Source organism: Podarcis vaucheri (genome assembly GCF_965113315.1).
Source record: "Podarcis vaucheri genome assembly, chromosome: 1".
NCBI lineage: Eukaryota > Metazoa > Chordata > Lepidosauria > Squamata > Lacertidae > Podarcis > Podarcis vaucheri.
This window is the reverse complement of record NC_138759.1, coordinates 84,810,260-84,835,127: the sequence shown is the minus strand read 5'-3', so window position 1 is coordinate 84,835,127 and position 24,868 is coordinate 84,810,260. Positions and strand designations below refer to the sequence as shown.

The 24,868-nt window shown below is 46.2% G+C and overlaps 1 gene segment (V, D, J or C); it reads left to right on the top strand.

Moving 5' to 3' along the window:
• Nucleotides 1-7,351: 7,351 nt before the first annotated feature.
• On the top strand, nucleotides 7,352-20,817 carry LOC309526625 (Ig kappa chain V region 3374-like). The segment is given in 8 exons: nucleotides 7,352-7,478; nucleotides 7,634-9,962; nucleotides 10,137-11,842; nucleotides 12,014-12,252; nucleotides 13,764-15,065; nucleotides 17,139-17,471; nucleotides 19,335-19,460; nucleotides 20,544-20,817.
• Nucleotides 20,818-24,868: the final 4,051 nt, after the last annotated feature.

Sequence of the window (24,868 nt, the reverse complement as noted above, 5' to 3'; positions counted from 1 at the left end):
CCTTAGCCAAGAATGCTTTCACAGCTGCTTACAAAAACCAGTCGTTGGTCCCTGCTGAAATGTCATGAAACAGTGAGCAAACATTTGAGTCCTCTAGAGCTCTTCATCCAGCTGGATGTGAAACACCAGTGCTTTTATTTCACGGTAAGCCGTACTCTTTTTTGTTGTTAAAAAGTGTGGCACTTACAGCGACATCTCCATAGTGAGTACCAGCACCTATTTTTCTAGAGAAAAAGCACTGTGAAACATGGGGGGGGGGGGATGCTGGCGATGTTGAAGACATGGAGCCTAATCTAATGAAGCCTTCAATCGCCTCCCATGTTCCACTTCAAGCCTGTGGCTTCCATGTAAACTCTGTTAGCTTTGGCATCAAGTCACCCATTTCTTCCCACCCACTTCGAACCCCCAGCTTGATGAAGAATTCTGGAGAATTGCAGAAGCTTGCTCATTCTATCATGACATTTTGAGGTGGTTTTGATGGTGGATTAGGATCTGCTCTAAGCTTCTTGCTCAGCTCAGAACCCAACAGAAAGCAGTATTACCCTGCCTCTGTGTGGGCAGGACATCCTGTCATGAACACCTGCACCCATGACAGGAAGTGAAGTGGCTTCCAGGTTCTTGCCAATTCCTCTCTCGACCCCAGACTGACATGGCTTCAGCCCCAGCTCAGTGCTACCAAGAGTCCACTAAACTCCTCTTCCTCATTGCTCTGTGGTGTGGTAAGTTGGGCTTAGATATCCCTGTTCATTGAAATATGGAATAAACAGCGCTATTCAGTGGCACTTCTCTGGCTGAGCTCCTTTGCCTCTGTTAATCCACAGTCTCTCCCCAGGGACAGCTCTCTCACATTCCCTCCCTGATTTTCTCATTTTCTTCTCCTCAGCTTTACTGAGTGGTGGAGCCACAGTGAAGGTGACCCAGGAACCACCCTTTGCCAGCTCCTCCCAAGGGGGGAGACAGGAATTCAAATGTTCACTTTCTGGCAGCAGCAGCAGCTACCATTTCTTCTGGTATCACCAGCTGCCCGGGAAGAAGGAGCTACAGCCCATTGGGACCTTGTATTATCATGGTGATCAGCTGCAGGAGATCTCTGATCACAACCCAAAGGACTGGCTGAATGGGAAATGGCTGGAGAAGGGGAAGAACATGAGTCTTGTTCTTCAAGGTCTTCAGCCTAGTGACACAGGGCTGTATCTGTGTGCTGTAAGGGACACGGTGAGACAGACAGGAACTGCTGCTGCTGCAAAACTGAGCGCCAGCGTCAAACAGCCCCAGCTCCTCCCTTGTGCTGCTGGCACATGCCCAATATCATGTACATACAGTATCACTTCCCACAACTAGTGGGCATGCTGGTGCCATCATCTGCCTCGGGGACCTAAAAGGCAGCTTAGTGCATGCAGCCTCGCTCACGCAGGTCCAGCGCTGAAAGCAACCCTTCCACCAGTGCAGACTTAGTAGCACACGTTGCATTGCAATGGGTTTAGAGATTAGTTGAGTTCATGTCAGAGGAAAGCCTCCTGAGACTTTCTCCATGCAAGCATGGTGAGTGGCTCATCCACAAAAAAGTATAGGCTACCACTGTAGTGCTTTGTACTAGGAACTGGAATAACGAGGGTTCAAAACCTACTAAAATGCTGTTGGAAAAGTATTGTTGTTGTTTAGTCGTTTAGTCGTGTCCGACTCTTCGTGACCCCATGGACCAGAGCACGCCAGGCACTTCTGTCCTCCACTGCCTCCTGCAGTTTGATCAAACTCATGCTAGTGGCTTCAAGAACACCATCCAACCATCTCATTCTCTGTCGTCCCCTTCTCCTTGTGCCCTCCATCTTTCCCAACATCAGGGTCTTTTCCAGGGAGTCCTCTCTTCTCATGAGGTGGCCAAAGTATTGGAGCCTCAGCTTCACGATCTGTCCTTCCAGTGAGCACTCAGGGCTGATTTCCTTCAGTATGGAGAGGTTTGATCTTCTTGCAGTCCATGGGACTCTCAAGAGTCTCCTCCAGCACCATAATTCAAAAGCATCAATTCTTCGGCGATCAGCCTTCTTTATGGTCCAGCTCTCACTTCCATACATCACTACTGGGAAAACCATGGCTTTTACTATACGGACCTTTGTTGGCAAGGTGATGTCTCTGCTTTTTAAGATGTTGTCTAGGCTTGCCATCGCCTTTCTCCCAAGGAGCAGGCGTCTTTTAATTTCGTGACTGCTGTCACCATCTGCACTGATCATGGAGCCCAAGAAAGTATATGGTATTCTTAACAGTCCATTACAAGGGTGTGGAACGGATGCAAAGGTGTAAGGGGTAATTCTAGACTCTGGACTTTATGAATCTTACAGAGCTGTGGCTGGAAGGGGTGGCGTAGTTTAGCCAGGGTTCCTGCCCCGGGTGAAGCTTCTAGAGGGGCACCATTGAGGCTCCCAGCCTCCCATGTCTGGGCTTCAGCTGGAGAGAAAGATGAAAAAAATGAATGGCAGCCACAAGCTCCTTCCTTCCCCTTTCCCCATGAAGCTGAAGAAGGTTCATTTACAAGGCGACACAGGGAGAGAGCGAGTTGTTGTTGTTGTTATAGTTATATGTTTGTGCTGAGGAGAGCCCAGGGACATGCCATCACCATTGTTGTCATTGTTTTAACCCTCATAGCAGAAGGAGATCAAAGGAAGGGAAACTCAGTGCAACTCTGTGCTCAGGGGCAACAGTCATGTGACTAAATAGGGTTGCCATATTTGGAAGAGCAAAAAAGAGGACATATTTGCCGGCTTCTACTTTTAACTATGATTCTCATTTTACATACCCATGAAAAAGAGGACATATGACAAGCCCAGCCACAACCACCAACAGAAGAGGTGCAAGCCTTATCTTTTGGTTCACCCAATTGCTCTCAAATAAAACAGAAGTCCATATTGCGAACAGGCACTTAAAGCAGGACACACAGAGATGGGTTTATTCATTTATTTCACTTATTTATAAACCACTCAGTCACCCAAGTTTCAAAGCGCTATACATAAAGATTACAACAACAAAAATATACAGTGGATAAGCCCAAATAATCCCCTCACTCCTCCCACACCTATCCACCGACCCCTCCCACCCATACCTAGACACTCAATACCTACCTTCAATACCCACTACCTTTCCCCTCCCTCACCCTTCCTACAGACCTGCCCAATTCACCCTTACAATCTTACCCTAAGTACACCCCCCATCCTCACCCCACCAGCCCTACATTGCCACACAGATCTCAAACCAAAATAGGGACTTATTTCCTATTACCCTTTTAGAACCATGACACTAACCGAAACAGCACCCACTCACCCCCCTTAAGTCATTAACGGGCAAAACAAATATAGAACCAGTCTAAGGGTGGCGCCAGAGCGTGCCATGTAAACATCACACCCCTTTCACCCCAAACCCCACAATGTTGATACTAGGACTGATAATCCATGCGCCACAGAGGCTCTCAATGTTGTCTAGCTGACCATCTCCTATCCTAAGTGACGGGGGTTCAGCCTGTTCTTACACAGGGCTTTCCATGTCAGTCGAGACAGCCCAGTAAAGCTTTTACAGGTCGGTAAAGCCTTGAGAATGGAGGAGGCTTTAGCTCCCTTTGTTGACATCAGGACAGGAGCTACACCTCTTAAAGCAGGGCAACTGACCCTTTGCATCAGTCACTTCCAGATGCCTGTTTATTGAGCATTCATCCAGATTTGTTTGTGAGGGGGTTATGCAACAGGTTGTCAAACAATTGTTACCCCATACTTTCTAGTGGATTCCCCCATCACTTTACTTATCTCAGAAAGTCTGATTGTCTTGGGGTGGGGGGAAGAAGCAAGTTTGTTATTATGCAAGAGTGCCAAATCCACTTGCACGCGATAATTTGCAACTGAATCCCACCTGCAGAACAATGAGTCTGCTTACTAGAGACCCTTCCAGCTGGGAATCTCATACTGTGCTTTGAAGCTCCCACATCTGTCTTCCCTGCCATATTTTTCAAATTAGTCTGGATTTGTTGCCGGGAAGGAAAGCTCTCTCTTAAGGTTGTCAACTAACACAGAAAAATGCTATCTGGAATTTAACTGTGTATCCTATGAAATATGCATACACTTATTGCAATATATATATATATATATATATATATATATATATATATATATCTCAACTAAGGTGCGTTTTCCGAGGATACAGATTGAAAGCGGCAGTTTCTTAAGCGTCAGGAAACTTGCTCAAATTTAATATGCCTTCTGCTCATTGCCAGAAAAGGAAAAGCCATTTAAAAATATATTGTCTTCCTCAATTTTGGGAAAACAGAATTTTCCTATTATAGCAACGTGCAAAAGGGCTTCAAAAATGAACATATTCAACTTCCATCACTATTATGGAAACACTTGTTTTAAAATATGTGTTGACATGTATTTCAACCTACCATGCATATATATATATATATATATATATATATATATATATATATATATAACTAATGCTGTCACTTTCAGCTGCCTGTGCTTCTTATTGACAGGAGTTTGTTAGCATGTTTTTAAAAAAAAAAAAAACCCCACACAGAGTGCAAAGCATCTGCTAGGGTAGGATGCAAACTGTTAGGAAAAGTCATCCTTATGTTTTGCCTTTAACATCTGGCACAGAGGAGACAGCCACACATCTGTACTGCCTCTCCAGCAGCAGGGTTCTCAAGCCAGGCATCTTCCTGCTGGTAGTCTGGAGGAATTTTAATCAGCAAGCAAAGCTTTGATAGATCAAACCTATTAGCCCTGAACCAGCTGAAGTTAGTCACAACAAACCGTTGCTCCTGTTGTTTCGATGGGACGATACAGCTCAATTCTACTTAGCTGGCACTGAATTCCAGTTAATTGAGTTAGACTCACTCTGCATATTAGAAAGGTCTACTTGAAGGAGACTAACTGAGCACATTTGTAAGTTCCCTCAGATGAACAGAAACAACTTTCTAGTGAACGCACCGAGGATCTGACAGTCAGAACTACTTTTTCACTTGAAGAGTAATTTAGCAATCAGATGTGTTGCATTGGATCCAGACTAAATAAGCGGTGCACAGTGGCAGACTTTGGGCTGTAAAATTTCAGGATTGCCCTGTGCGATGCCAGAATTAGGTACCCCACCTCTCACCTTCCATTGTTCATCACTGTCATGGTGCCCCTGTGGCAACCTCTCAGCTCAGCGCCCAGTGCAGGCCAACCAGTTGTGCTCCCCTAAATCTGCCTGTGCTGTGTGTTAGTCCCACTGAAATCAGCAGTTCCTGCATTAGTATAATAATAATAATAATAATAATAATAATAATAATAATAATTATTATTATTATTATTATTATTATTATTATATTTATTTATTTATTTATACCCCGCCCATCTGGCTGGATTTTCCCAACCACTCTAGTCATGGTTAACTAATCCAACTGATTTAAAGGGATTAAAGCACATGAGGGGTTTCCCTTCCATCTTTACTAAGGTTCCAGTCTGGATCAGGCTCCTCCTTTCACTTCTGCCCATCCCCATTACCAAGCAGAGGCTTTCCTCTACCTTCTAGAAGTCCACTGGGTCTGCTGGCATGGCCCCCAGCTTTCCTATTCACAGAGCTGTTCACTTTGATCATCAGCCTGATCTTTTTTTTCTTCTTTTTTTTTAGAAGGCATGGTGGTTAAGTCAACTGCCCTCTCATGCTGGGGCTGAGCAAACCATCAACTGCCCCATATACTGTCACCGGCATATGCAGTGGTGGCTGATGTCCATTAGGACTGGTGGAGGTAAAGGGATGGAGGCCAACAGTAGGTGGCGCTAGAGCCAGTGACAGGAGCCAATGACTGGCAGAGCAAATTAATTTTAGTTATTTCCCCATCCTCCTCCCTGCTGAGTTTTGTAAGGCAACAGAGAGACTGAGCAGAAATAAGTTGACAGACGACGCCACCCTCTGGACTGGTTATAAGTAAGAAGGCAGACAGGTGGAGGCACTCTGAGGGCAGACTGAGGTTGGTGGGGCAGAGCCCCATCTGCCCTAATAGGCCAACTTTCGCTGCATACACCGTTTTGAAATGATCCACCAGTTGCCATGAAAGGGATGGGAAACGTTGCAGGTCCTCACCAAACACATGATTTCCTTTTGTTCCAGCAACACAAAAATGCACCCAGTATTTTCTATTGCCTTTGGGCCCGTGCTGTGTGTTACATACCCAAATATAACATAGTCCTGCAGCAAGAACCAAACATCAAACTTATGCAGAAAGGAGCTCTGAACATGGCACAAAATTCGCAACTCGCCTTGTGTTCTCTGCTCTCAAACCTCTATCATTGTGCACCCAAAAATGTTGCTTCCTTCGCCATCCAGATTATCACAGGGACACCCTCCTTTGCAAACTTACCACCAGAACTGAATTCTAATGCTGTTTTCTTTGTCTCCTTCCACACTTTCCTTTGCCACACACTCACACAACTAGAAAGGCATCGGGTGTCTGTTCAAAACACTTTTGCATATAATTGATAATGTCTATCATTTTATTTTATTAATCAATTGCATTTAGGTCCTCCCACCATTTTCTCCAAGGAGCTCATGGTGGAGTGCTTGGATCTCCCAATTCTCATTTAATCCTCACAACAACCCTGTGAAGGAGGTTAGGCAGAGAGGCGAATAAGAGGCTGGCTTGCATACAACACTCAAAATAAAATGTTTTAGATTCCTTCCTCTTTAATAAACCTGCCTGTTGCGTTGATGATTCTTGTCTCTGGCTTCCTTTTTCTCTCTACATAAGCTGCTAGTACTCTGGGAGGCCCAGTGTCCCAAAATATAAAAGATCCTCTACATCTTCAAGTTGTATTCCTGTGAGAACGCAGACCCTCACATAGGGAGGAACACCTTCACCACATGTGTTAGAGAATAATGTTACTATTTCAGAACAATGCTAATTGAACTGTAGTGAGTTGTAAATTCTTTACAGTGGTACCTTGGGTTACATACATTTCAGGTTACATACGCTTCAGGTTACAGACTCCGCTAACCCAGAAATAGTACCTCGGGTTACGAACTTTGCTTCAGGATGAGAAGAGAAATCACGCGGCGGCAGTGGGAGGCCCCATTAGCTAAAGTGGTGCTTCAGGTTAAGAACAGTTTCAGGTTAAGAACAGATCTCCGGAACGAATTAAGTACGTAACCAGAGGTACCACTGTATTTGTATCAAGAGAGCACTGAAATGAAAATAAGAAACTAAACCTAAAAATGACTTGTCATTGGGCCCCTTATTTTATATACACAGAGAGACAAGGTAGGAGAGAGACAGAGAGAGAGAGAGAGAGAGAGAGAGAGAGAGAGAGAGAGAGAGAGAGAGAGAGAGAAGGAAACCACTGGCATCCGTTTCCCTCCCACTGGCAGTTGCTTCAAGGCTGAGATGGCAGCAGGGCTGCCTCAGTCCCGCTGTGGGCTCTTCCAACACCTGCTCTTCTCCCTCTGGGCCCTGCAAGGTGGTAAGTACCTGGCGTAAGTAAATGGCAAGGGCACATTTGGACCCTCAGCTAATCTTCATATGCCACTTCCAGGACCGTCTCCCCTGTGATTCAAGGTGTCCACAGTCCCTGGTGATCTCTTACTAATTGACAGGACATCGTTTCTCTCCTCCTAGGCCTCCGGACCAGTGTCTCTGGAGTGAAAGTGACCCAGCACCCACCACTGGCCAACAAACCAGAGGGCGAGACTGTGAAGCTGAGCTGCAACGTTGATGTAGACAACTATCAGTACTACTGGTACCACCAACGCCCTGGACACACAAACCTAAAGCAACTTGGGGTTATCAAACCATTTGCGATTAGAGAGGGGGACGCATTGGAGGAGAAACCAGGTGGCGAAATAGATAGTCGTCTGAGTGGCAAACGAGACGGCAGAACAGCAAATTTGAGTCTCAAAGGCCTCCAGCTTAATGACACAGGGCTGTATCTCTGTGCTTCAAAGGACACAGTGACTGTGGCAGCCCCAGGAGCTGTCACAAAACTGACTACCAAACAACAGTGCGTCTCTCAACGTGCTGCTGAGAAACACATCCTCTCTGTGTATGAGGGGATGCCATTAAGGCATGTTGTGTCCTGGGGGCCCACTGTCCAGCTCTGTCCAAATTGTCTCTGTCTGTTTCTCACACCTAGAGAGCCAACAGGAGCAGTTCAAAGGCCTTAATGGGGAGACCCACAACCCAAATTTCTTCATGTGCCTGAGAGTCACGAGGCACAATTGTGCTGCATCTGCCACCCCAATAACCCCACACTTCACACAGATCCTTACTGATATTTCATTTTCTTGCTACAAACAGACTTCTCTAGTCCCTGCTTGTCTCCAGTGGTGGTTGGTGCCCGCTGGGTCTGTCAAGGCATAAGGCAGAGAGGGCAACAGAGACAGAGGCAAATGACAGGTGGAAATTTGTCTAGTTTTGTCCCCCGTCCTCTTCCCTGCTGCTTTCTACAAAGGAAACACTGAGGATGTGTGCACATTACCAACTTAATATGCAGCCAGGTCGTTCTTTCTCTCAGCGCAGATCAAAGCTGGTTTCAGGGGAGTGGGGAATGCACCAAACCCAGTATTTCATCAGAAACAACAGGACGGATACAGGAAAAATATGGATAGTGGCTATCCTTGTGTGTACACTGCTTATAAGACCAGTGTTGGGAGTGTACTGGATGCAGAGGAAACAGGAGGGTGTACACAGGGTAAGACTAAGGAGGGGGAAGCTGATAGCCAGACACCCACCCACCCACTCCTCAGATTGGTTGTAAGTAGGAAGGAAGGCAAGTGAGGGCTGGCTAAGGGCAGACTGACGTTGGTGAGTCACTGTGCCCCATTTACCCAATGGACCACCTTCCACTGCTTCTCTCCCACTGTCTGAAGCCTACAGGAGTCATAATGCTCCTTCCCAGTTTCTGATTTGATCCTGGAACGTCCTGCTTTTCCTTAGGGTGTCCCTATTTTTATCCGAAGGTATGGAGTTATGTGGCCCACCAAGCCAAAAAGATAAGTTAACTATACAACTTTTAGAAGACATCTGAAGGCAGCCCTGTATAGGAGAGTTTTTTAAATAAAAAAGTTAAATGTTTATTATGTTATTATATATGTTTGAAGCTGTCCAGAGTGGCTGGGGCAACCCAGTCAGATGTGCAGGGTATAAATAATAAAATAATATGAGAAGTGAGGTTGCAGGGAACCAGGCAGAAGGCCTTCTCGCTGGTGGCGCTCTCCCTGTGGAACACCCTCCCATCAGATGTCAATGAAATAAACAACTATCTGACTTTTAGAAGATATCTGAAGGCAGCCCTGTTTAGGGAAGTTTTTAATGTCTGATGTTTTATTGTATTTTTTATATTTTGTTGGAAGCTGACAAGAGTGGCTGGGGAAACCCAGCCAGATGGGTGGGGTATAAATAAATTGTTGTTTTGTTGTTGTTGTTGTTGTTGTTGTTAACCACACTTTCACTTGGCTCACATTCCCCCAGTCAAGGCTTAGTTGATTTTAAAATTCACTGAAAACATAACTGAATTCAGATCCAGTTTCATACTTCAGGTGTTTCCCAATGAAGAGCTTTCTGGAGCTCATTAACACTGAACTATATTTATAATCTGGACATTGGGCAGTTTCTTAAATATATCAAAATAGTTCCAAAGTTGATGCAATGGTGTAAATTGCTGATTGAACAGATAACTTTTACTCATGATCTGTGCCAAGCTGCCTTTGAATGGAAAATAGAAACTAAACATAAACACACACAAATCAAATCTGCCATTGGTGTCCTCCTTTAGGAGAGGGAGGGAGAGGGATAGAGAGAGAGAAAGAGAGAGAGAAAGAGAGAACCAGCAGCATCCGTTTTCCTCCCACCAGCAGTTGCTTCAAGGCTGAGATGGCGGCCGGGCTGCCTCAGTCCCGCTGTGGGCTCTTCCAACACCTGCTCTTCTCCCTCTGGGCCCTGCAGGGTGGTAAGTAACGGGGGATGTGAGGCCAAGGGCACATTTGAACACATTGACCTATTATTTAAAAACCACTTACAGGACAGGGCTAGTTCACTGACTGTCTCCCTTTTGTTCAGGGTGTCCACAGTCCCTGGTGATCAACTATTATTCATTGATGGAATATAATTTCTCTCCTCTTAGGCCTAGTTACCAGCAACCCTGGAGTGAAAGTGACCCAGCACCCACCAGTGGTCAGCAAACGGCAGGGTGAGACCCTGGAGCTGAGCTGCGGCGTCAACCAAGTAAACTGGTTTTTTTATTGGTATCGCCAGCAACCTGGAGAGCCAAAGCTACAATACTTTGGGACGTTCAGCACCTATAGTAGCGATTTAAAGGATGACACAAAAAGTAGCCTCGATAGTCGGCTGAGTGGCAAACGGAAAGGCAATGAAACAACTTTGTACCTAAAAGACCTCCAGCTTAATGACACAGGGCTGTATCTCTGTGCTTCAAAGGACACAGTGACTGTAGCAGCCTCAGGAGCTGTCACAAAACTGACTACCAAACAATATTACACTTCTTCGTGTGCTGCTAAGAAACATGTCCTCTCTATAAATTAGTGGCACATTTCCCACTACAGTGGTACCTCAGGTTAAGTACTTAATTCGTTCCACAGGTCCATACTTAACCTGAAACTATTCTTAACCTGAAGCACCACTTTAGCTAATGGGGCCTCCTGCTGCCACCACGCTGCCAGAGCACAATTTCTGTTCTCATCCTGAAGCAAAGTTCTTAACCTGAAGCACTATTTCTGGGTTAGCAGAGTCTGTAACCTGAAGCATATGTAACCTGAGGTACCACTGTACAAACAGGCATCGTGTATATTCAGGGCCCACAAGGAGCTCTGTTCAAATAGTCACTGTCTGTGGGTCTGTCAGTCTCTTTCCTTCTCTCTCTCTGACACAAGAACAGCTAACACAAGCAGTCCAAAACCCCTGATTCAGAGATCCACCCCGCACATGTGTGAATCACAGGGTGCAATCCTGATACTTCTGCCTCCCCAACAATTCAGCTCCTCGCACAGATCCTTGTTGATGTTTCTGCTCATTTTCTTCTTCCTGCAAGAGAGGGGAACTGTGTATTGAGATTCCTGCATTGCAGGGAATTGGACTAGACGGCTCTCGGGTTCCCTTCCGACTCTACAATTCTATGATTCTATCTCTCTGCTCTCAAATGCAACACTGAGGGTGAGGGTGGGTGGATGTGTACAGCCAGTAATGCTACCTGGACTGGCTGTAAGTAAAGAAGCAGGCAAGTGAGGGCAGGCTGAGGGCAGACAGAGGTTGGTAGGGCACTATGCCCCATTCACTCCAATGGGCCACCGTCCATGGCTTCTCCCTCTCTGAAGCCCAGAGGAACCATAACGCTCCTTTAACAGCCGGATGAGCAGCAAAGAAGCTGCCTTTTTCTGGTATGGGAGTTTCAATGAAGGTCAAAGCTTCCTTCGCTTCTTGCCAGTCACATGCAGAAGTTGAAAGAGCTGCCCACACCTTGGGGGGCAGCCATAGATCATAGTTATTTAAATATATAAAAACAGTTTTACCATTAATGAATTAGTGTGAATCAGTGATTTAATAGATGACATCTTGCTCATTAATTTTGCCGAGCTGCCTTTGAATGGAAGATAGAAGCTAAATAAAGAGAAAAGGTCTCCCTTTAAATCCTCTTCACATGAGAGAGAGAGAGAGAGAGAGAGAGAGAGAGAGAGAGAGAGAGAGAGGAAACCAGCAGCCTCCGTTTTCCTCCCACTGGCAGTTGCTTCAAGGCTGAGATGGCGGCCGGGCTGCCTCAGTCCCGCTGTGGGCTCTTCCAACACCTGCTCTTCTCCCTCTGGGCCCTGCAGGGTGGTAAGTACCTGGGGATGTGAGGCCAAGGGCACATTTGGACCCTCAGCTAATCTTCAGATGCCACTTCCAAGACATGGCCAGTTAGTGCCCTAATTGTCTCCCCTTGCTTCAGGTTGCCTCAGTACCTGGTGATCATCTCTCACTGACAGGACATCTTTTCTCTCCTCCTAGGTCTAGTAACCAGCACCTCTGGAGTGGTAGTGACCCAGCACCCACCACTGGCCAACAAACGGCAAGGCGAGACCCTGGAGCTGAGCTGCGATGTCCATCAAAATACCTATCATTACTACTGGTACCGCCAACTCCCTGGAGAGATTAATCTAGAGCACCTTGGGACTGTTTACTCTACTGCAGACAAATTGGAGGAGATTCCAAAAAACGATCTGAACAGTCGTCTGAGTGGCAAACGGGTTGGCACAAAAGTCTATTTGTACCTAGAAAGCCTCCAGCTTACTGACTCAGGGCAATATCTCTGTGCTTCTAGGGACACAGTGATTGCAGCAGCACCAGGAGCTGTCATAAAACCAACCAATAATGCGTCTCTCCATGTGCTGCTGAGAAACACGTCCTCTCTGTACATTAGGGACATTACTTTCCACTACATATTATTAGCGAAGCATCTTGTATACTCAGCCAGCTCTGTACAAATAATCTCTCTCTCTCTCATGTGGAGACCCATGTGTCTTCATATGGCTGAGTGTTACAGGAACAATCCTGTTGGTTCTGCCACCCTAACAAACCCTCTCCTGCCTCTCACACATTGTTCTTTTATAATGCTGCTAATTTTCTTGCTGCAGCTGATCATCTCAGCCCTTATCTATCCTACTGATCTCTGCGCTCAGAAGGTAAAGGCCTCTTGCAGATCCCATGTTAGCGGGCGATCCATTCCACACCACAGAGGGATCAGACTTTCCTTGTGGTGGAAGCTCTCTCCTGTTTGATATCAGGCAGGTGCCACTTCTGTTGTCTTTTTGGCAGCTGCTAATGAACTTCCTTTTTCAGCAAGCCTTTTAAGTAGAGATATTTCCCAGTTTACATCTGTATTGGAATTGCATCCAGATGTTTTATCTCTGGTGTGTTTGCCACCACTTCACATTTCAGAAGAAAACTCTCAGCAGTTCACAAACGGAACTTTAACAGCAAAATGTTAAAGGGGGGGTCAAGGAAATTATTTATTATAAAATTTGAATACCATCCTTCATTTGTAGATCTCAGGGAGGCTCACAGAAATTACAGCTCAGTTAACTAGAGGATCCCATAATTTGGCAGGACTCTCTTTGCAGCTCTTCAGTCTCATTCATGCTGCCCAGCCCAAATATCTACGTTTGGAAATTTATTAAGGCTGACAAGGGCTAATGGGAATTGTAATCCAAAATATCTGGAAGGCACCAGGTTAAGAAAGACTGCACTAAGTTTTGCCAGTTCTCTCTCTTGAGACACACTGCCTTTTAAAGAGGCGGCTGATACTAAATCCCTGTCTGTTGGGAACCTGTTTGAGGTACAGGAGTCCTGCCATGGAGAACTGCAAAAAGGAAGGGGTGCCTCTGTGCTTACTTATAGGAGTGAGGTCCACTGAATCTCAGGGAACTACTTTCAGAGGGAACAGGACCGGATTCTAGAGTTTCTGCAAAGTATTCTACCACTGTGCTATACAGGGGGTCACTGTGATGCAATCTCAGGGAGTGCCTTTACAAAAACCTTCTGCCCTAAGAAAAATGAAACCTTGGGTTCCTTGAAGGGTCTAGCAAAACAAAAACAAGAATAAGGAGGGGGGTGGACACAAGGAAGAAGATAATTAACCCTTTCCTCCCTGCAATAATCTGAGTTTGTGTTGTATTGCTTATTAAAAGAGGGTTATAAACACTTAACTCTTCCTTTGCCAGCTGTTTCAATACGCATATCCTTTGTTTGGTTCCAAAAGGGTGTAACGAGGGAGTTCAGATGTACTTAATTCCACATGGAATCAAGCTGCCGAGCAATTCCTATTGAAATCGGAGCCAGTAGGACGCAAACAGAGGATGGGAATGAGGAAAGCGCCGTCCTCTTAATGCTTTTGAGTGTCAAGTCAGCTGCGGCGGCTAAAGACAGAAGAGTAAGATCAGTAAAAGGAAAGTTGGCCACTCTACTTGGGGCTTCCAAAGTGCTTCCCGAATATATGCATTTCTGCACACATTTACTCAGAAGTAAGTTGTGTTCAGTAGGGCTCACTCCCAGCTATAAAGAGGTCCTAAGACGCAACCTTAAGTGCAGATGTGGACACTCAGTAGAGCGATCTTTCGAATGGGAGGCAGAAATGGGAGCAGGGAGCAGATTCTTGCTGGAGAAGTAAGTTGAGAAGAGACTCCCTCTCCCCTCCCTGCAAGAGAGCGGTGTTCTGCAGCCACGAGCGAAGGAGCAGTTGCTGCACGGCGCCTTCAGGGCTGCGGTAAGAAGGGCGGCTGGCTACTCGGCTGGACGGAGCGGGACTTGACTGACCTCCTAGCAGAAATGGAAGGGAGCTGCCTCCAGATCGGTATCAATCTGGGATCAGGAACGCCTAGGCGAGGGGCGGCTGTTCAATCCGGAGCGTTCCCAACTGACTGGAAGGCAGACGATTGGAGAAACGAGAAGGAGGTGGCGGGGGCGCAAGTGGGGATCATCGGCTGATCTGGTCCAGCAGGACACTAGAGTGAGCCGCCTCAAGTGCCTCTGGTTATCGAAAGACCGGACGGGAGGGAGCAGGCTGCCGGGAGAGCTGGGAGAGAGTTTTTGTGCGATCGCTTCCCGCTGTGTCAACAGCGCCACGATGATACACGCCGCGCCCAATACTCGACGGGAGCCTGGAGGAGGCGATGGAGGGGTCAGGGAATGGGCAGCAAACCCAAGCGGCTGCCCCCAGAGAAAAAAACCCTCTGTGGGGCTATCGGGACAGATCGAGGTGCTCCGGAGAGGTCTAGAGGGTCTCCCTCTCGAGCGAGATGCGTTCCCAGCCCTCCACGGCACTGGACGGCCCCGAGGGGCTTGGGCAGCCCTCGTCCGGCTGCTCCTTGGCCGCCTTTGGCTTGAAGCGCCGCCCCAAAGGTCGCTTCTCCGTCGGAGAGCAAGGAGGGCCGGAGGTCGAGGAAGGAGCCGTCCCGGAGGGCCTGGAGCAGCCGGGAAGATTTTGCAAGGGGGGCCCGTGAGGCGGCAGTGCTGTGTGAGCAAGCTTACTTCGCGGATACTGGAACGCAGCTCATAGTCGAAGGTCAGTCGGAAAGCGCTCGCGTCCACCTTCGGGGTGGGGGGAAAGCGGGCCACTCCACCGGCCACCCCGTTTTCATTATTTCCCATTAGAACAAGGCTGATTCGGTCTCTTCGACGGGTGGGGCGGCGGCAGAAGATCCAGATGGGCAGCAATTGGGGTGGGAAGTTTATTTAGATGGGGGGGGTCATGACAGTCCCTTCGAGCCAGATCGGCTTTTCTCCCACCCAAGGCACAAAATCTAACCCTCCCCCGCCCTAGTCACTCTGCTCCTGCCTCCTTTCTCAATCTTGCTAAAAAAAACCAAACCACAGATCGCCAGCGAGGGAGCCCAGATTCAGCCACTGTCTCAAGGGGGGGGGGGGTTAAAATATTGAAAAGAGTTTCCAATTCGCTCCAAATGGCTGGAGTGGAGGAATGGATGTTTGCATTTTCTGCCTTGCAACGGCTCTAAATAAATATTTGGGGCTGGGGGGGGGGGAGATCCTAACCATCCCCAAACAGCGTCATTTTATACCACAGCCCACCAGGGAGTGTTTAGCCAGGTCAGAGTCCAAATGCTCGGGGCACAAAAAGTGGAGCCAGTAGAGAGAGAAAATTCCCGGATACAAGAAAGTTCCCTGAGCAGCACTACCACCACTCGCGGGGCGAGCGGGGGGCGGGAGCGAAGATTGCAGTCCACTAACAAAGCCAAAATTTACTACCTTCATCATGGGAGCCAATGAAAGCTTAAGCTCCAGAACAAAGAAGCTCTTTCTCGGCATCCACGAGGACTAGAATCTTCAGAAAGAGATCCATTAGCTGGGACGGGGAAGAGAAGCCAGGTGGGAGGTATACCTGCTGGTTTCTGTTAGTATGGTGAGGTTTCCTCCGGATCCTGAGAGCGGGGACATTGAGAGTCAGCTGAGCAAATTGTTTCAAACCAGTAATGCTTTATTATTTTAAACTTAATTTGGTCTTATGGGCTCCCCACAGCCATGTGCTGCAGTTGTGATGCACACAATGTACACTTCTCTTCAGCGGCTCATGATTTACAACATTCCTGATAGGTTAGAGTGAAACCCAAAGAAAAACAAAATACTGTGGTTAAAATAGAACTACTCAGACCATGTGCAGTTTCACATTTTAAACTTGCCTGTATAGCACCACCAACATTACAGGAATAAAGTAGGTTTTGTTGCTGCTGCACAGCTGGCAATAAGTACCATTTTCCCATAGAAAGTGATTATGCAGTAACAATAATTGTGTAGCTACATGCACATGCTTGGGAAGCAACCCCCTGACTTAGGCTATGTACATACCATACACTTAAAGCACCCCCAAAAATGCCCCTAGGAACTGTAATTTAAGGGTACTGTGAATTATACTTCCTTGAGGGGTAAACTACAGTTTTCAGGATCTTGGGGGGGGGGTGCTTCCAATGCATGGTGCATACCCAGGCTAAAAAGTCTGATTGCCTTTAAAATAGAGTAAGACAATGTATATGTGTGTCCAAAGGCAGGCACAGCAGAAAGAAACAGATAATATCACAACTGAAGCAGAGAGGTACCACCTTTAGAAAATCACATATCTGGGTTAACTAACCTTAACTTCAAAAATCCTGTTTCTCATACAGATAGGTAGCCGTGTTGGTCTGCCATAGTCAAAATAAAAAAATTCCTTCCAGTAGCACCTTAAAGACCAACTAAGTTAGTTCTTGGTATGAGCTTTCGTGTGCATGCACACTTCTTCAGATACACTGTTTCTCATGTACTTCATAGACCTCCATGCATAGGACTGAAGCCTAATGCACTTGAATTAAGATTGCCATTGCACCTTTTAAATCTCCTTTTTAAACCACCTTTTTTTGTTTTGTTTCCCAAGTTGATTAAAATGGTATAATTAATCAGCATCAAGTCATGTGGAGTAAGTGCTTATCTGTGGGTTTATTATAGAGACTTTTAAGGCACCAAGGGTGGCCTCACTGAACAGGCACACTCATTCCCCAGCCACCCACACCCATCACGGGGCTGATCGGCTTGGGCCTTCTGTTTATTACATGCCCTCATGCAACAAATAAAACTTCTCCCTTTGCAGATGAAAATTGTCAACGATCACAGCCGACTGTCCATCTTCTGGGTCCCGTGTGCCACAAGGACCACGTCACACTCGTGTGCGTGGCCCAGGGCTTTCCCTATGAATGGCCCATTGATGTGAGTTGGAAGCGTGATGCGCAAGAGGTGACTCGTCTCTCTTTCGCCACCGACCCCGTCCGCACCCTGAACGGCACATGCAACTTTGGGGTTTCCAGTCGCCTGAGCATGACAGCTGCAGAGTGGCAGGAGAGGCATGTGTACTCATGCCACGTGAGACAAGGGAACATAGCCGAGGCTGAAGAGTCGATGGAGGGGGAGCCAAGCCAGCAGCCAGGTAAGCAAGGACTGGGGTGGAGGCAATTACATGTACCAGGTTGGAGATCCTACATAATGGGGGAAGTAGCCAGAAGGTGCCCTCTTCCTCTTGGTGGTCAAAGGTTGAGACTACAGGGCTGGTTAAAGGGAAAGCAGCAAACATTTCTCCAGGAAGAGATGGTCAAGACAGGGATGTTTTTCTTTACTGTTTTAGTTTTCTGATTAATTTTTTTTAATTTTATGATGTCGCCTTAATTTGGATTTGTGTATGGACACCCTGATGGATAAACAAGCAAACAAAGGTGGGGGAGGGATTGGGAGATAAAGTTTTATCACAACTGGAGACTGATGTCGCTAAGGGTTCAGCATTTCTGCCTCTCCCAAATATAATTTGAAGTGCTCCTAAATGGTTGTTAACTTTAATGTATGCTAGGTGTTGAAAAAAGAATACCTTCCCACAAGAGGCATAGTGCCCAAGGTTAGTTCTGGAAGCTGAGGCAGAAAATCCTACAAACAACTCTCCCTGAAGTACAAACATAACAATAATAAATTAAAAAATGAACAGTTTGCTGCCCTTTCATGACATCCAAAATTAGCAGTCTGAGGCAGCTGCTCTACTCTGTCTAATGGCAGGGCCAGGCAGCCCTAGTATATCCTATTTATTTATCTAAAATATATACCATGTAATTCAATAGAGCCTTCAGGACAGTTTACAAAAACAAATGAAGTATCCATAAGGTTCTAGACTTTTTGAATTTTTTGAATGCTAGGGTGGAAACTACAGCCAGAGTGGTGCAGGCTCTAGTTATCTCCCACTTGGACTACTGCAATGCGCTCTATGTGGGGCTACCTTTGAAGGTGAACCAGAAACTACCACTAATCAAGAATGCGGCAGCCAGACTGGTGACTGGGAGTGGCCACCAAGACCATATAACACGGTCTTGAAAGACCTACATTGGCTCCCAGTAGGTTTCCAAGCACAATTCAAAGTGTTGGTGCTGACCTTTAAAGCTCTAAACAGCCTCGGTCCAGTATACCTGAAGGAGCGTCTCCACCCCCATCGTTCTGCCCGGACGCTGAGGTCCAGCGCCGAGGGCCTTCTGGCGGTTCCCTCCCTGCAAGAAGTGAAGTTACAGGGAACCAAGCAGATGGCCTTCTTGGTAGTGGCGCACACCCTGTGGAATGCCCTCCCATCAGATGTCAAGGAAATAAACAACTATCAGACTTTTAGAAGACATCTGAAGGCAGCCCTGTTTAGGGAAGCTTTTAATGTTTGATGTTTTATCGTGTTTTCAGTATTCTGTTGGGAGCTGCCCAGAGTGGCTGGGGAATAAATAATAAATTATTATTATTATTATTATTATTATTATTATTATTATTATTATTATTAAAGGTAAAGGTACCCCTGCCCATACGAGCCAGTCTTGACAGACTCTAGGGTTGTACGCCCATCTCACTTAAGAGGCCGGGGGCCAGCGCTGTCCGGAGACACTTCCGGGTCACGTGGCCAGCGTGACAAAGCTGCATCTGGCGAGCCAGCGCAGCACACGGAAACGCCGTTTACCTTCCCGCCAGTAAGCGGTCCCTATTTATCTACTTGCACCTGGCGGTGCTTGCGAACTGCTAGGTTGGCAGGCACTGGGACCGAGCAACGGGAGGGCACCCCGCCGCGGGGATTCGAACCACCGACCTTTCGATCGGCAAGCCCTAGGCGCTGAGGTTTTTACCCACAGCGCCACCCACGTCACTTATTATCTATTATTATTATTATTATTATTATTATTATTATTATTATTATTGTGTGCTTTAAAAATGCCAGTCTGAAATGTCCTTCATGGTGAAGGTGAGTGGGCCTCTGACTCTCTATTTTCTCTCACATCAGCCTCAACTGTCTTGGAGTTTCAGAGCAGCCTTCATACAGGGCAGCTCATTTTCCTGCTCCTGGTGGTTAAGAGCTTTGCCTATGGTACTGCTCTGGGAATCTACACAGCCTGTAAGAAGAAAACAGGTACGAGACCCATTTTACTTACTGAAATCTGATGGGTACAACTTCCTTGGCCACAGGGAACCATTGTTCATGTATCCAGAGGCCCTGGTAACATCCAAAGTATATAATGAAAGCCCCTACCCACTTAGTTGGAACAATTTGGCAGGATATATGTAAACAGTAGGAGTGTGCATCGGTCACAAGATTCAGCTTGTATCTGTAGGTTTGGGAAGCTGCCTGTTCTGTTTTGAAGCCACTCTGTGTCATTCCAATTTATTAATTATTTGAGACCCAAATAGATTTGTTAAATTTGTTTCCCACTCCCCATCCAATACAATGGGGAAGTTAAAAACAGCTATAACTTGTTTTCCTTTTTGTAGAAATGGATAAAGTTTTCAGGCTCCAGAGTCGATTAAGCCTACAAAATTGTAGGGAAATTGCAGGAAAAATCCAGGTGTTTTCATGCAGGGCATCTTTACATTTTGATTTTTAAAGGGGGGGGGGACAAAGGAAAAGTATATTAAATTTTCAGATTCTACCAGAATTAGATGGAATTTGCAAGCATGGTCATAGCTTCTAAGGGGGTAAATAGCCTGCCAAATTTCAGAACGATAGCTGCAGTGGGGGGAAAGAACATGAATTTATAGGAAATATTGGAGCAAAAGAAAATGTCATCACAGTAAGGATCCCATTACCCCAAGGGTCATTGATGTGAGGTGCACTCCCCTCCCCAATTTTTTAGGGTATAATGGAGATTTCTCTATTAACTTGCATTGAAGAATTAGTAGATCCATGGGAATAAAACAAACACTGTTTTTAATCCCTCCCCAAAACCTGTCCATCATAACAAAAGATCCCTCTGCCAGCTCTGCATTCCCTCCCCTCTTGAACTCTGAGCGTTTCCCAAGCCACAGAAAGCTTCAGGATCTGTTTTGGCTCAAGATGCCTTGTTAATGGTGCCATTTAACTCGGAAATTTGAGAACCTTCCGCACATCGCTCTGCTTTGCTTCATATATCACTGTACACACAGAGTTGATGGTGCATCCTGCACTGATGATCATCGTCTTGCTGGGTTACTACCTTTGAATCCCTTTCTTTTATAGGTCTCTGATGGAGCTGTGGAGAGGCTCTGTGTCTTCCTGCTGGTATTGAAGCATTAGCTCTTTCTCCAGTCAAGAAACTTATCCGCTTGCAGCTGAGGCCATTCTCAGTGTGGATCCTCAATGTTTCTTCTCTGACATTTTCCCATCTTTCTTCTCATCTGCTCTTAAATCTTGAGGACCTACATTGGTCACTTGAAAAACTGCTGAATTCTTCCTTTCCTTGAGCAAATTTCCTGTGTAACAATAAACAGAACTAGATTTTATTATCTCCGCATGACTGTGTTGGGAATTATTAATCCAACAAGATGGGAAGCTCCTCATGTGCACCTTTCCTCATTGCTGCATCTCTGTTTTGGGGCGAGACACAGAAGCAGCTCCTGTTAAAGGCACACAACCTCTCTCAAATGTTCATGCATAGATACCTTCAATCCATTAAATCCCACCCATATCTAATTAATTCTGGGATTATATGCACTTCACATGTTGGATGTGGGCTGTAGTGGTTCAGTGGTAGAGCATCTACTTTGTATTTAGATGGAGGTCCAATATCCAGGTGGGGCTGAGTATGCCCCCTGCCAGAAACCCATGGAGAGCTGCTGCCTAGACTGTTCAGCATGAGGCAGCCTCCCTATGCTCCTGTGTTCATTAATCAGTTTAATAATAATAATAGTAACAACAATTATTATTATTATTATTATTTATTTATACCCCACCCATTTGGCTGGATTTCCCCAGCCACTCTGGGCTGTTCCAATTGAATATTAGAAACACAATAAAACATCAAACATTAAAAACTTTCCTAAACAGGGCTGCCTTCAGATGTCTTCTAAAAGTCAGATAGTTGTTTATTTCCTTGATGGGAGGGTGTTCCCCAGGACAGGCGCCACTACCATGAAGGCCCTCGGCACTGGACCTCAGCATCCGGGCAGAAAGATGGGGGTGGAGATGCTCCTTCAGGGCCGAGGCTGTTTAGGGCTTTAAAGGTTAGCACCAACACTTTGAATTGTGTTGGGAGCCAATGTAAAATGGGCCTGCAGCACATTGCATTCCAAGTTCTCAATAGAAGTGGCAAGGGAAAGAAGAACATAGCAGGTGGATGAGCAGTTTCCCCCAAACATACTGGAATATTTTATAGATATAGATAGATATCTAGACATGCACAGAAACACCATCACCATAGTCAATGGGGATGAGACTACAAAGGGATACTTGCATTAGAACTGGTGTAGGGAAGAGGCAGGTGGTGATGGGACAAATGGTCCTAGTGGAAGCCATTGTGGTGGTGTGGTTCGAGTGCTGGACTAGGGCTGGGGAAATCTAGGTTCAAATCCTCACTCTACCGTGAAGCGCACCAGGTAACATCAGGCCTGTCACCACCTTTCAGCTTCAAAAAGTTGTAAGGATAAAATTGGAGGGGCAACCTTGAGGAGGGTAGAATATAAATGAAATGGTTTGCCTGCCCATCTCAAGGCCAACAGAGAAGGCACCAGCCCAACCTGCTTTTGGAGGGAGTGCCACAACTGGGGCATAGGTTCCTCAGATAGAAAATGGAGATGAGACTGAGACAAGACCAGTTTTGCCAAGTGAGTTTGTGGCTAAAATGACATTTGAACTGGGGGGGTTGTCATGGAAACCTACCCTACCCACATCTATCTCTTTAAAAACATATCATTCCTTCAACCTCCATTTCATAGAGGCAGACAGACCACATCTTTCCCTCCTCCTCTGAAGCTGAAAAACCCTGCTGTCAAGCAGAGAAGCTAAATCACTCCAGCAATAGTTGATATTTTGGTAGCTGCATCTCTTTGCCATTGACACCTTGATCATGTCATCTTCTAGCCCTACAAAAAAGGACATAACCCTACTTTCTTGCTTACCTGCAACTCCATCTCATAGGTTGTCCCTCCCTGCAGCCTCTATCACTCAAAGTCATGAAGCCCTGAACCCCATCAACATAGAAGGACATAACTATGGTGTGGTCCCTCATTCCTCACCATCAATGTTGCTGCATGGGTTTACTATTGAGGTGACCCTTGTATTGTGTGAGTGTATGACTCCAGAAAATAAGCTTGCTTCTTTCATTAAAGTTTAAGCTATTTTCTTTAAGCACCTTCTTTGCCTTTTCCCTTTATTCTCTTTAGACGTATTCTTAATAAACCCTCCTAATATTTTCTGCCGGAGTTTGTGCATTTATTTTGTGTCAGGTTTTTGTGTGAGTAGGGGGAGATTTTGAGAGAAAAGCAAGCAGCCTTGCTCTCTGATGAAGAAGAGGGGTGGAAGAGGGGTGGATGCTCCCACCACCACCCAAAAAAATACCCCAATTCCCTTGGAATTTCACTTCCGCTTATGGGGAAAGAGACAAAGGAAAGCATGGTGTCAGCATGCTGATGGTAACACCTCATTGCATGACCAGCCTACAGGCCCAGTACTAAGTCAGGCACTAGCTAATGGCTCCAGGGGCTCAGAAGAGCCCCATAGCAGCCAGCCCCAGCTGCACTGCCTCTCACTGACCTGAACGGCTCTTTTAGAGATGGGCGGTGCCACTTTTGAATGAGAGTGAAGCTTGGCACCCATTTGTAGTGGCCCCCTGTCCTTTTAATATATCCAAAATGCAATGCCCTGGCTTATAGATCTGAAAAATGTATGATTGAGAAATTTAAAATGGTGGGCAACTGCTGCCCAGCTGCCACTAAAATGCCAAGGGTCCCCCAAATCCTTCTGGCATAGCCCATCTGGCAGACATGACAAGAAGGGACTTTTTACCCACAATGCTCTACTGGTGTGCCAGAATGTTCCGTGCAGCAGTGCTAAGTGCTGAGCAACAGTTCTGTCTTGCTGACAGTTGAAAGAAATAACTAGGCAAAACATACCAGCGTGCTTTACAGGTCTTGGGTTAACTGTAACATACTTTGGAGTGTGGAAGTCTACCAGGTGGCAATTTAAGCAGATGTTAAAAATACATAGAGGAAGCCACACAAGCCAAACTAGGGGTCTTTGAATCTGAGTCAGCTCCCCACTGTGTGGAAACCCAAATAGCCTTGGGGCTCCTATCATCTTTAATCTGACTCTGTTATAGGGCAAGAAGAAGCTGTGCTCGCCTTCCACTTCACCTGCAGCTCGCTTCTTTTTCTCTTTTTGTGTCAAAGTAAACCTCAATAGTTTCCGTCTTCTGTATCTGCCTGATCTACAGCTGCAGGAGCCGCTTCCTTTCAAACAAGAACCTCTTTTGTTTTTTGAGAACAGTGCAGCTTCAACCCTGATCACAAAAAACCTGCCTGCACTTTGATGACACTTGCTAGGTCAGGGCTGCTGCTCAGCTGCAACATGAGAAAAACCAGAGAGACAATGGTTGCAGTCCTTTTGAGCTCAGTGAGGTTTCATCTATGCCTTCCAGTCCTTAACAAAGCCTCTTAAGCTAATTCTTAACTTACTATTGAACTGCTTCTTTAACACCTTTTTCCATTAACAAGGTGAAGCATTGCCATCTGATGCAGTTGAGATCCAGATGGTTTTGTGGTAAAATCTTGATTCCCTCTGCATAGTGGCCACAGATTGGGCTAGGAATGCTAAAATCAACTCAGACGAAAGTAGTGCATCTTGCAGAGCTGTCTGTAATGAGATTAATTCCAGCCTCACAACGGACAGCTTCCTGCAGTCATCTCTATCAATGTACTGGTTTGAAACATCTCCAACAACTGTCTCCAGTAAGCTCTGGAGTCTGCTTTGGCTCAAGGCCCCACAACTTCCCCCTTAGCACCACTTTACCAAACTGAAAGGAGACCTTGAGAGACCTGGGGGGAAAGGTCTGCCTGGCCAAACGCAGCATGTATTTAGGAAAGTGTAATTTCATCTGTTGCTTGTACCACAATGTCAGTCTCACTGCCCCAACCCTTACTGCAGTGGCTTCATGCAATAGCCCTGTCTAATCTGTACACAGATCACATCTGAAAGCAGGGATCAGGCCTTTCTCTCTCTCTCTCTTGTACTTTGAGCCCTGGTCTCCACCTTCCACAATGCAAACAATAACAGTACAGTGGTACCTCTAGTTATGAACTTAATTCGTTCCGGAGGTCCGTTCTTAACCTGAAACTATTCTTAACCAGAGGTGTGCTTTCGCTATTGGGGCCTATTGCTGCTGCTGTGCCGCTAGCACACGATTTCTGTTCTCATCCTGGGGCAAAGTTCTCAACTCGAGGTAACTCTTCCAGGTTAGCGGAGTTTGTAACCTGAAGCATTTGTAACCTGAGGCATTTGTAACTCGAGGTACCACTGTACTTGTCTCCATTTTGAATGCTGAACTACCACACAGACCTTCCAGTCCACCC